This window comes from Malaya genurostris, chromosome 1 (genome assembly GCF_030247185.1).
Source record: "Malaya genurostris strain Urasoe2022 chromosome 1, Malgen_1.1, whole genome shotgun sequence".
NCBI classification, from domain to species: domain Eukaryota; kingdom Metazoa; phylum Arthropoda; class Insecta; order Diptera; family Culicidae; genus Malaya; species Malaya genurostris.
In genome coordinates, this window is record NC_080570.1 from 8,005,789 (window position 1) to 8,019,540 (window position 13,752).

At 39.2% G+C, this 13,752-nt stretch overlaps 1 protein-coding gene across 4 annotated transcripts in view; it reads right to left on the bottom strand.

The window, feature by feature from the left end:
- Positions 1-13,752, bottom strand: part of LOC131431342 (AN1-type zinc finger protein 6) — an 84,384-nt gene that overhangs the window by 48,086 nt on the left and 22,546 nt on the right. Inside the window, exon 1 of one of the 4 annotated variants that reach the window (XM_058597005.1) lies at positions 2,288-2,683. The exons of 2 other annotated variants lie outside the window; for them this stretch is intronic. The gene's annotated coding sequence lies outside the window, so the exon portion shown is untranslated. Of the gene's footprint in view, positions 1-2,087; positions 2,107-2,287; positions 2,684-13,752 lie in introns of those variants that run through there. One more of the 4 variants, XM_058597023.1, reaches the window with a different exon arrangement.

Sequence of the window (13,752 nt, forward strand, 5' to 3'; positions counted from 1 at the left end):
ACTGAGCATGAGATGATATCCTTTTTATCATTGTATCAACTAACTAAAGTTAGTTCGACAACAATAAGAGATATTCACGATCAAAAATTTATCGCGTTATTTTTGGATAGATGCTTCATAGTGAAGCAGGACGTATTCGCGTCTGTAAGAAAACCAAACCTTTTTGCGCACAGTGTACATGTACGACCCTCTGTCTTCATTGCATCTCTAGAGAAGTTTATATCGGCAGATTACTGCTAGAGTTACAGTTCTGGTTCTGCGATATAATTATTCGTAAGTTTTTACGTTTGCAATGAGATTCAATCAACCTCTTCCCAATCTTTCAAAGCATTCATCAATAAATCTAGTAAATCTAAATTGAATATTCAAATTAGAAACATTGGGACTTGGAGTTAAACCTGAACTTAGAAAGTGATTTTCTATATTCAAGTATGTAAATTTCCTACAGCAGTGATGTATGACTTGCGTACATCTCGAAAACGAAATCATATGGTCATGTGACGTTCGTTCCCAAAACCGATCATGTAACGGGAGCAAAAAATCCTCTCCTGTCTTGCACTGCTCTTCGTCTGCTTAGCTGAACCCCTAACTCTTTCGAATACAGACATCCAGCAGGGTTCGAAAATTTCAACTGATAATACTGCGGCATATGTCACACTGGTTTACCACACCGGATCGTCAGTCCAACCGTGGTAATTGCGTTGTTGCAGGGAAGGTTAGCACTTACGACCAACGCAGACAATTAGGGTACCAGATTTTCACTGTTGCACACAGTTCGTGGTTTTGAGACCGTCTGTGGTTTTGATAACGAACTTTACGTTCTGATAAGTGGCCAATTCGACGTTATCGTCTTGCGTTGCCTAATCTAATCCATTGTGAGTCATTTATTTCTTTATGCCAAGTACCGACACTTTTTTTTCAACTGACACTCTCAAACCCATAAATTGAACATGAGCCAACCAAACATCCGCACACAGCACACACATACGCCTTTGCCTTATCCACTTGCTAATAAATCCTCTGAAAGAAGAAGTCCATCAGTCCGGTCCGGTTGCTCACTGGCATTTTATGCTTATTTCCTGCCTAGCAGAATTCACCAGGGAGTAGATAAAGGAACCCCCCCGTGTGTGCCGAGCCGAGATGCCACACTCCCACTGAATCTCACTTTACATGCAGCGTTCTCTTCACTTTGTCTGTTCGTTCGCACGTTCATTCGTCTTCCATTATGAAAACCACGAACGCCAGCCGTGCGGGGTCGGCGGAACCGTCGTCATCACACAAACCGTATTATTTTTCTTGTCCTGTTGTTGTTGTAGTTGCTGTTGTGCTTCTTCGAAATTCCACTTTTGTGTGTGCTGTGGAGGTTTTCTTTATTATATCTTCGATTTCATTTCTTCTTCTATTGAACTGCTGCTGCTGCTACTTCTGCTTGTCCCATGTCTACCCCCTGTCTATCACCCGCTCTGAATCCATCTAGTGTGTAATTTATTTATTTTCCCTTGCTTGTGCACACTTTTCGTGTGACTCGGTCGGACGTTTCACTAGCGGCGGCGGTTCGCGATGAATCAATGTGTTTTTCCCCGACCAACACACGCCGAACGGCGAACATCGAACAGCAAGCAAGCAAGTAAGCAAGCAGACAAGCAAACTGCGAAAAAGCAGGCAGAAAAATGTATTTTATGTTTGCACTCTTTGTTAACGACCGCCACACGTACATCGCGTAAGCACTGCGGGCTGCAAAAACGGCCAAACACCGCGGCCAACGGGGACCACCGCGCGGATTAGTGGCCAAGGCAAAGAACAGGGGACATGTTAGGGGGGGCGGGCGCAGCTGCCAACCAACAGCAGCAGCAGCGCCGAACAAATTAAAGCTTCACTTAATTGTGTGATAAAGAAATCGAAAATTGCGCAACAAAACAGCAAATCAGTGAAGACCACAATTCCTTCGTAGATACTGCGTCTCAAAATGGAGAGTTGCCTCTGCCATGAACCCTCGGGTTTTCAAGTTTTTTTTTATTTTTCATACACACATAGAAAACAAAGCAGGCACAAGCTCAACTGAAATGCGCAGATTAACCGATTCCTACTGTATTTTTAGCTAGCCAGCTAATCGCAGAATCAATGTATCACCAACCAAGACGACAGCTGACGTGGTTCGTTCGTTCGTTCGTTAGCTCGAAAAGCCTCGACCCGTCTAGGAATACAATTATTTCGTTTTTTTTCTTCGTTTCGATTTCTTTCTTTCAGACTGACTAACATTGGGGGGCGGATTCAGTTCAGCACTTACTTTTCCGTCTTCTATCGATTACTGCTTCTGCTTTTCACAGCAAATTCAAACTTCCTCAATCAAGAGTAATCCGAGGAGACTGCCTTTACTGCATCGATTTCACCTTCCTATGCTTTTTGCTTTTTTTTCTTATTTTATTCACGGCACAAACACTGCTCGTACATATATCTTTTTTCAATGAACTACTTTTCCTTCAAAAAGCATACATAGAGAAATAGAAGGCTTGTGCACAATATTTTATTTCTTCACCAACACAAGTACGCACACAGTACACGTACCGATACACTATATAGGATAGAGACTGATTGGACTTTCTCGTACTCGTCTGGCCACTGCTGCTACTGCTGCTCCCGGGGATGCTCACCGTTGCACGACTGAATCCGAACTGAACGGGCGCTGATCGGCGCTGCACGTTCGGAAACGGATTTTGCCTTGTAATGATCCGCTTGCTTGACTAGAGACCGACACTCTCCCGCTCTCAGTTGGAACCTTCATTGTTCGATAGTGTTTGTTCATTGGTTGTTTCGGAGCGACTGCAGTGATGCCAGATCTACGGAAATCTCAGAGATTCCGACAAATTTTATAGATCTATGGATCCATAGATGAAATATATGGGAGGTCGAGTTTTTTAACGAAAATCTTGGGTTTTAAGTATCAACACAGTCAAACATGTTTCAATATATCAAGCGTTCGAATTAATGCGTAGCGCCTTTTTGCAGTCTCTTGTTTTGATATTTGTTTTGGTCATCTCGCTGGAAAACATTTGGTACATTGAAAAAACTTGTTTTCTTTTGATTGGGTAAATGATTCGAATAAATTTTCAGCCATTTCGTAGTTTTCTAAGTTATTGGTAATCGGATGGAGTAATGTCTGGTGAATACGGCGGGTGGGGCAGCACTTTCCATTTCAATGTTTCCAAACTAGTTTTTACGACTGTTGAAACATGGAACCTCGCATTGTCATGAAAAAAAAACTGTTTTAATCCACCTAGCGGTGTAATGATGCCTTCCTCATATCTCACATATTCTCATATATAAATGTGTGATATTTTTCAAAATAATTTTCTTTGATTCTTAAACAACAAAAAGGCTTGTCCATAAAGTAGTATAACCTACAGAGTGAAACAGTACTCAGGTCGGTTAGGCCATCTTTGAGGAAAAGAAAAGAGGTACTTCTGAAACCGGTAGTTCGGAAGTTGGTTCGAGAAAAGTGACTTCCATTGTTGAGTCTATGGCTGCAATCTTCGGTCATTCTTCAAAAACCCAAGAACAAGGGAAGCTAAATTAATGCTTGGCCGTCTACTGACAATGACTACCGATTGGAATAGTTTTGAGACAAGTTTAGAAATTATTTTACTTTTTATTTCCGGTGCCTACGGAATCCGAAAACGCGAACCAGCATAGCCAGAATCGGGTTGTTTGGTTGTCTATTGACAATGACTATCGATTGGAATAGTTTCGAGGTAAGTTAAGATTTTTTTACGTGTTTTGTTTCGCCGCTTCAAGTGCCGGTATCCAATTTTTAACACACTTCACTATATAATTCCGGAACCGGAAGTCGGATCCGGATGAAATTTGGAAGTTTTGTATGGGACCATGAGACCTTTCATTTGAATCCAATTTTGTAGAAATCGGTCATCTCTGAGAAAAGTAAGAAGTAATTTGAAATAAGATTTTTTTCACTAATCACCCTGTAACTCCGGAACCGGAAGTCGGATCAAAATAAAATTCAGGAATTTTGTATAGGGCAATTGTACCTTTCATTTGAATCTAAGTTTGTGAAAATCGGTTCAGCCATCTCTGAGAAAGGTAAGTGCACTTATTTTCATTTTCTTTGCACTTTGGATTCGAATAAAATTCAGGAACTTTCTGTGGGGTTACAAGACCTTTCATTTGAATCTAAGTTCATGAAATTCGCTTGGGATCCGCTAAGTTAGTAGCTTCAAGACATTCACTAGTGTATGTAGAACTATGAAAGGTTCTACTAAAACCCTCTGTATAAAGTATTGCTTGCGAATCTATTTCCAGGCATAAGTAAATTATAAATTTCAGAACGACTTATTTTACCCAAGCATTTAATGATATCATTTTCAATCGATTTAAGAATCATTTGAAAATGATTTCGGTTTTTTTTATTAAGAACTTATATCTTCGGTCTAATCAAAGATAGAATTTTATGCTGTATCAATTCCGGAAAATTAACAGCGTGGCAATGTCTGACACTCAGATTTGGATGAAACTTTGTTCACATCTTCAGCATAACGAACAATTTGTTTTGCACGGAAGGAGAGACCAATTTGACTCAAGCCTGATTTTTGAATAAAGCAAATTTGGTTTTAATGGAGCGGGTCATTTCTCCGAAAGTCGTTTCACCGAATGGGGTCATTTCGCCGAAAGAGACATTTCGCCGAAAGGGTAATTTCAAATACATCACACATTTGCACTCCGCAAACGGAAAATACCATAAACATTAGCCTGACAAAATGGGATTAGGAAAAATCACCCTTTCGGTGAAATGACCCTAACCCGTTTTTAAATGAAAATTCCTTCAAATCGTTGTTACTAAGCTAAATGGCATCGAAATAGATCGAATGGGCACATTACAAAAATTAAACCGTAAATTTCAAGAATTCAAAAATTGACCGAAACAAAATAATTATGAAAAAAAAAACTCATCAGAATCTGTTAGATTCTTTTTTCTTCGAACCTGTTACTAATCCAATACATTGACGTTAGTGCGACTCATGTCTTTTGAAAACTTGAATGGTACGAGCAGAAACTTTTTTTTGTTATTTTCACGAATCCAAGTTCTCCATGAAAAATAAAGAAATAAACACTAGATAATGATTTTACAAGTCAAAACCAATAAATTTACTACGATTTGTTTTAGTCTTGTTAAGTCGCCTTGGGCTAATTTTAAATTTGGTCAGTATCTAACGAGGAAAACAAATCGACAAAAATGCATACAAATACAACTATGCATTTAAAATCGCAGAAAAGCAACCACTGAGATGGGACTCGAACCCCTAGCTAGCTCCTATCGAATAATATTAAATATTGCATTCACTATATTACAAAGTTCTCTGAGACCATAAAACCTTCTCCAAGTGCTTTACAAGGTATTTGATTCTATCTGAAAACTGTCCCATTCATATAATTTCAAAACTTAGTTGGATATTCATCATAGATCACACGACACGACAGATTTGTAGATTTGACATCTTTTTCAATTGGTGACAACTTTTCCATGTCCTCTCATTTACTGAACAACCGATCTTCTGGAGTTGCTTCAAACTATTTAACGCCTATTGAAGTCCATTTAAATTTTCAGGGTTCTTCGTTATTGATTTGGCAAGACATCTGAAGTTGTTCAATTAATAACACTAAACATTGCCATGCAACCAAAATTGTAATTACAATAAATACAACTCAAATAATTCTAGTATCGAAAAATTGTTCGATTGAGAAAAACAAAACAACTTAATAATTAGATTGTTTTAAAATACAGCTAGACTACTTACTTTAAGCACATTTTAAACCCCCGTTGTATTACTAAAAAGTAATAAAATGAGAAAATAGTAGTAAGTTTTTTTTTAAATTAAACTCGAAGATAGCCTCAATTTCTGTGTTCAAATGGGCAACATAGCCTAGCTCCTCTAATATGGAATACATGTAATCCGGAAGTCACTACCTTTTCATGGATAACAAGATGAAAGTTTAGCTTTTGAAGAACTCTACTCTAGAGACTTTTCAACCATTTCCTGTTCAGTTAAGATCTACGGTCAATTCCGTGTCATTGTGACAATCTGTCATCACTGATTCGAAATCGAGAGAGCGAGCTATTGAGAGCACGCGAGTGGTGTTTGGATGGTCCCAGTGCTCCCAGCAATGCTTACTTACTTACTTACTTACAGTAATATCAGTGGGGTCTTTCAGGAACTGTATATAATGAATGGAGCCAAATTGAATGACAACTGCAGTCATAATTAGCAATGCAAATTAATCCGCGGAGGAACCATCTTGTTATTTCTTCGAATTACGGTTTGAATCACATATCGCAAGCGACATATTGATTTCTTAGCACAAACATCTATCAGACTGAAACTGAAATTCAATTGACATCGCACAACTTTTTCAAGCTACTATTGAAACCCGGATGCCAACCCTACATCGGATCATGACAGTGCTCTTTAGCCTTGTTTTGGTTTCTGCTTTGTCTATCGTGGCACCCCCTCTATAAGGCCGCATACGATTTTCCAGCTTCTTATGTTGTCATTTTCTATGTCGTTCATTCGTGGTATTCTTTGTGATGCCTTTATTTTTTTTTTTTGGCAAGATTTGTGCAAGAATCGTAAATCGAATGGAATCCTCTAATGAGGCACTTATGAAGTAAGTCGACATCGACGGTGAGACAGCAGAAACGGCAAAAGAATACTCCGACACTGTGAAACAAAGCTATAATCATAAAAGTAAACATTGTCATAACATCGTCGCCATCACTGAAAGTGTATAGCGAATCTCACACAAACGCTTGTACCAACCGAACTGTGTTGTACTATTCTCACACACCAATACTGATTTACCAAGACCTAGGAGTTTTGGGTGGTTGTGCTGAGGGTGGTGGTCTACGGTCTACGGGGAACATGTTGGGGCAGAAGAAGGATGTTACTAACAGCTCTCCAAATGCCCTCGTGTCCAACGTCCAACGAGCTACAGAAGCGGACGGAAAAACGGCATCACATGTAGTGTGAGAGGAGCTCAAGCCAGACAGGATATAAGCGAGCCGAAAGTGCACATGGTAGTTTTGGAAATATCTTTATGGTCGGGTGCTTGATTGAGACTGCACTGCAGTGGGGGTCATTCAAGCCCCCACGGAGCTATTTCTGGAGGTCATTTATTACTACATAAGAGAACAGTAAAACACGGCGCTTGCATTGTCCGAAGGCATCTAAGGATGCATTAGGAGTATGTGTCGGATCGTCTAGCACGACGGGGGAGGACAGCTTAACATGATGTGATCGACCGGATATGAGTTCTGTAATGGGAGCTGTATCGATCCGAACGCTGTATGAAACACAATATCACTGAAACAGAAGAAGAAGTGTAAACTATCCTAGGAGATGTGTTAGGAATCAAAATAAATTTCAGTTTGAAAACAGTATCAATAGTTTTCAATTGTTTCGCCAACGACGACGTCATATGTAGCTGAATACTGCTAAATAAAATTCAAGAATCTTGTTCTAGCTCGGAATCTGTTTTAGCGTAGCACAAGGTAATCATCAGGGCCCTTCGCTATATTTATTGTATGTCAATGACATTTTCCTAATCAGCTGTCTGATAACGATGCAATTTGTTGCTCTGTCAATCATGGAACACAACCTTCAATATCAACTTTTTCCGAGTAGTCGCATGCCTGAGATACATCAGCAAAACTTCCTTGAATAATCCACGTGAAATGATTCGTGCATGCATACCTGCTAACAGTTCAATTTATGGATGTCTAATGTTCTAGTGAGCATTTCGAGACAGAATTTTCAGCTAAATTTACTACATTTTGATGCGGCACTTCGTAACCTTTGTAGATCAGCCACGAAGCTTTTAGTTGCAAATATCTATTCTAGGTCGTTTTTCAAATATACGACATCCTGCCTCATATCCTAAGCCATTGACCAGGCCTCGTTTATTTCAAATTCCTTCATCGAGCGGTTTCTGTTGCGTTTAAGTACTTAAATGTTATCAAGCTTTCCTAATCAGCATGAAAAAAAAACATTGCAAAAGCAATTGTTCACAATGAAGCCTAAAATTTGAAGGAAGAATGGTGCAAATTTAATATTAAATTCAAAAGCAGTGTAAGAGTTTGATAACATTTAGCTGCCTGTGAAGGGAACAGGTTTTAGATTTTCAAGAAATTTCGAAAATTTCCGGAAGGCTTTAAATTTGTGCTTTGAGTAGTTGTAGACCGTTATTCTCGTTTCTACTGTGCATAGTATTTTCGTCTGCAGTGAAATACCAATTCTTTCCAGAGTTGGGTTTTATTTCCTACGATGCAGATTCTTTTAGTTTCGCACTTTTTTTTTCTTCTTCCAAGTTATTTTTGCCGTATCGTCCATTTTCTAGGTTTAGATATATTCTCATTATCGTCCTCCAATTATCAATCGGTCATTTTTTAACTGCTCGCATTTGTCGGTTAATACGAGACTGCAAGTATCATATGTCATTCCTGTTCGAACAGGAAAAATTATTAGTGTGACATAAGTTTGATTGAAAATTGAATTCCAGGGGACACATGTGACTTTTTCTACTATGGGATAGTTAATGCTTTTGGTAGTTAATGTCTGCGGTTCACTTTTACTTTCCACCTGATTAAAATAGAACCAGTTCGCTTTCGTATCTGTTTCGATACAGTCATTCGATCGGGACTCCATAAACAAAAGGGTAATCTAGTAAACGACAATAGCACGATTTCGAGATGATGAAATCCAACGAACAAGAGGCATCAGCACTAGTGATTACGCTAGCAGAATCAATCATAACTGTCAACAGACGAGTAGAACCACTTCCAAATGAAATAAAGTTTTGCTTGGGAAGAAAATGTGCCTCGATCAAAAGAAAGTGCAAGAGATTCGATTAAACAAAACCAGTAGTGCAATATACATTCAATTCTCTTTAGAGTGCAAGCAAAATGAATTCCCTGTCGATGTACCATATAGTGCATGTGCATGTGCATGATATTCCTGCTGTCACTCAAAAACGACAGCAGGAAAGTCAAAAACGATGCTTACAACTCAAAATCAACGAGGAATCAAGGAACGAAAACACCATCAACGGATTCGTGAGTAAATTGAACCCCAACTTTTGCACTATGAGTTACCCACGAGATGCAATATAGCAATTTTACCGGTATTGTTATTACATACAATTCTAAAAACCTAATAACTAACTACATTTCGCCTCAGAGATCTTAAACCGTATAAAATGAACGAATAAAAAAAGGCGGGTGGGTAATGTCATAGACATAACTGGAGGACGTGGAAACGAATAAAACTGACATGATTCCTTCACACACTTTTAATATAGATAATCGTTCGTATTAATTGATTGAGTAAATTTTGCTACATTTCATTTAAAGCTTCGCTTTCATAATTGTAATAGTACAACTACACTGAAGTACAACTTATTTTATCGGAAAAATGCGGCTTTCTCAGTCAAATGGATATAGGCAAACGATTTGTTTATAAAATTGGGCAATTTTATAAACAAATCGTTTGCCTATATCCATTTGACTGAGAAAGCCGCATTTTTTCGATAAAACTCCAAAACAGTCGATATATACAAACTTGAGTACAACTTATTGACGAAAAATATGTTCAACATACAATTTAAATAGTATTGAACAAATGAAAGTAAAAACAGTGTTTTAGCAGTAGGATTTAGTTTTTAGTGGGTAGTGTGTGGTAGACGAAAACTGCTCATAATTCTTTGGGAATATTTTAATGGAAGTAAAAAGAACCAAATTGCGGAATTTATCCGATATTTACAATTATTCCGATGTTCATAACTTTTTGCCATAATTTATTTATCTACACCAGAGCCAGCATTCTGGATAAGGATTCAGGAACTGAAACTGAGTTCAAGAACGAAAATCAAAATACGGACAGGATCGGATTTCAGTTGCAAAATTTAGATTCAGAATCCAGATCAAGATTCAGTTCTAGAATTATTGAACTGAGCTCATCTTAAGAATCGAGAAGATCTTGAACTGAATTCTTAGCTTGAACCCGACTCAAATTCTGGTTCAGATCAAACATTTAGTTCCAGAATCTAGATCTGAAATTCGAATCTTAATTTTTTTTCCAGAGTTGAAATCCTAAATCAGAATTCTGGATCCAATTTCCAGAATTAACCTGGAATAAGGTTCAGAATTCAGGTGGGTCAGAGTTCAAGCTCTGGATTTTGTCCCAGAATCCAATCCAAAATTCCGTTCCCTATTTTAAATCCTATTTTAAAGTTGAATGCGGCTGCTCATAATTTTTTGTTGCTTGACACGACCTCCGAAAAACGAATTAGAGAGAGAGAAAGAGACCTGAGCGTTTGAGGCTTTACACCACGCAGAATTTTAAAAAGGCTCCCCATAGGAAAAATTACGTATTCTCGTCAAAAAAGGGCAGGATATACCTAAGGCTTCGATTTAGAAGTCTTAAGACATTTAGCATGGCTAAGTGCGCGAAAGATGGTTAGGTAGATAACGACATGATGATCGTATGTTACCAGTGATCTAAATAGTGGGACTCCACCCTGTCATAGCATAACGTATGATGGAATATGAATACATGGTTTTTGGAAATAACCTCTTTGCTTGAGTCTCCACTGCAAGAACTTCACTATGACGGTGGTTTTGTTTCGTTTTTGCGTTACGACATATCGTCGTCATCAACTCCGTTTCGCTTTTTATCACTTTCCAACAAGTTTGATCTGTAACTATTACCAAGAGCACCAATCTAAGGAACTACTATAAACTGCTCTGGCATGTTTAAAAAAGAAAAAAAACCTAAAAAATTATCTTAACATCCTTGCTAGTCCTTGAGCACTATGGCTCTATTATTTTCAAATTCTTAGTTTGATATCGTTAAAAAAGTTCTATCGTCGTTCCGAGTGGTAAAGTACCAATTTTGCCGAACGGGACACGAAAGTGAGCAGAGATTTTTTTGAACTTGTGTACAATCAAGTCAAAACTTACAGGTCGAGTGAAAGAATCCTCAGTTGGTTGGTGAAATATTTCGTTTTTCTTCTCTCTTGCCCGAGCGAATTAGAAAAATTGCAGTTGACATCATGATTCAAATACTGAAATAAATGACGCAATTATTGTCCGTCGTTAGGTTAGAAGAGCCTGCTAATGCAAAAAAAATATATATTCACTCGGGCACTGTTCATCTCATCTTCTCTCCCATGATGAATAATGAAATTCCACTGAAAGGAAAGAAAACCTATAGAAACCCCATCAGAATCCAGCTCCGTCATAATCTTCATCAACCGGAGAAATAAGCGTGCTGATTAGCACACCGATTTATCGTCCTGTACCAACATCATCACGAAGCCATACAACAACAAAAATCCGCTTATCATGATCCTATGCTATCTAAGCAGCAGGCTCCACACACCACAACCGGGACCAGTCTTACCGCCTTGTCCGACCACGGTTGGTCCCACCGCTGCCTGGTTGGACCGGATCGGCGGGTATACTCCTACTTTGTGCTCACGAATCGGGTACGTGCAAGCGATAATAAATGAGAGACGATGATTACATTAGAAACAGAAGAGAAGAGAAAAACGATTCACCACCAATCCCGCAAACCAGCACCGTAGACTAGGTCCGACTCGAACAGCTACGGGGGCGAAAAAAACCAGCAGGCGGCCTACGCGGGTGAGGCAGGAGAGCACGACAAGAAAAGAAACCAAGTAATTTTGATTTGCAAATCATTCTTCTACGAACGCCTGGCAAAATAAAAAAAAACAAATCCCACCACAAGCAAAAAAAAAAAAACGCCGCGATGTTGAGCGCTTGGATTAGAGTTTTTTTTCATTTTTATTTCTTCAATCGACTTTGGAATCGTGGCCCATCTGCGCCATAATCGCGCGAGCGCGCACACACAAAGTAGGCTTCGCGTGCGTGTGCCTCCGTGGCCGCGTGAATATTGTTGTGGTTGCTGCCGTTGTCTCAATTTGCCCCTTGGCGAGCGGAGGTTACCACTACAATCGATTGCCGCCTTGGGATTGGAAATGCGGAGCCACCACCACACCACCATCGAACCACCATCATCTCCGCCGTCGTCACCACGGCACGGCAGCATCGGTGGTAATTCCTAGCGAGCAAGCTGGCGGCTTTGACCATGACTCAGTTCAGTGCGGCAGGCAGCAGTTCGACGTGCTCTTGAATGTTTGTTCTTCAACAAAACATAAAAAAAGCCCTCCGCATTGAAGATTCGAGAGCGAGCAACTCGTTGCTACTCTTCAAGACAAAAACCGCTGGCTGACTGACTGGTTGGTTGGTTACTTTGATGGTTGGCCTTCCGATGATGGTGAGTTTTTTTTCCGTTTCTAGAGGCTCTAAACTGGCAACCTTGCTTCCGAAATAGCACTGTAATCGGGTTCAAGGATTAATGACTTGTTCTTTGATTTATTTTTCGTTCATGACTGTCATCGAGCCGAGGCAGAGAAAAAAACACGAAAAGTAGAAGAAATTTTCATTTTTTACAGCTGAACTCGTTCCGTGCGGTGCTTTCAAAACACAAATAAACAGAGAATGTCCAACCATCGATCTACCTATGCTTGGCTGATGATAGACAACAAGGAAAGGACGGCGAACATCTGGGAAAAGTATCCAGTATCACAGCTCATGAATTTCCCCTGACTATTCAACCGAATGAAAAAGAAAGAAAAAGCACTTCTGTCCTGACCCAGCACAAGGAAAAGCCGGATTCATCTTTCTTTATTCCTGAGAATAAGCTTTTGCAACAAAAAAAAGGAAGGTTCGACCGGTGTCAAGGGCATCATAAGACAACACCCACTATCATTATTATCACCATCATCATCATCATCATCACCCTCATCATCGTCAACGTGTAGCTCTTTGTCATTGTCGAGTGCAACCGCTAGATTTCCTGTTTCCATAGTCTTGCTTTGGATACGGCTATGATAAAAGTTTGTCGTCTGATTCGGAGCTATTTCATATTCTAATTTCTGTACGAAGGTTTCGAGTTTGGATTACTCACGGTCTGAGCCTGGAGCTGGCACGAATTTTGTCATTGCAAACCGATAATTTGAAAAGCAAATAACATAAGTCAAGAAGCGTTTTCGATGGTGAACGTTACCTCAATCATTTGTCATTTTATAGTGATGCGTGCCCTTGAGATGGTGGCGGAGACATACATCAGACAATTCTAGAAATGGGTAACAACGCATCACAGTTCGCATACTACAATATAAATGATACTTTGTATTGTAGATTACTTTTGAAGCTGGATTTCTGGTGCATTTCCTTAACCACACATTCTTCTTACACCAGCATGACTGACAATTAAAGAGTGAACAAATCAACGATTAAAAAAACGTTGTCCTGTGCATTTTCAAATATTCACTCTTGTCACAAAATTGACATTCAAATAGTAACCCTCCTCGCAAAATTGACATCAAGTAAAAACGAAATAAAGCAAAAACAATGAATCGGAAGTTTTTGTTGTCATTAACAGATGCCAAAGTTCTGTCAGATCAGAGCAGTTACAAGTATGATCACACTTTTGCTTCAGCACACTTTCATACTGTTCAGTTTGATTTGGTGTGAACTGTCCAATACACATCTCCAGTTCACTGGTGGGGATACCAATTCGAGTCAAGAGCAATTCTTTGAATTTCTTGCTTAAATATCTCTGGACTATGCTTAGGATAAACGTCGCTACGAGAAAACTTATT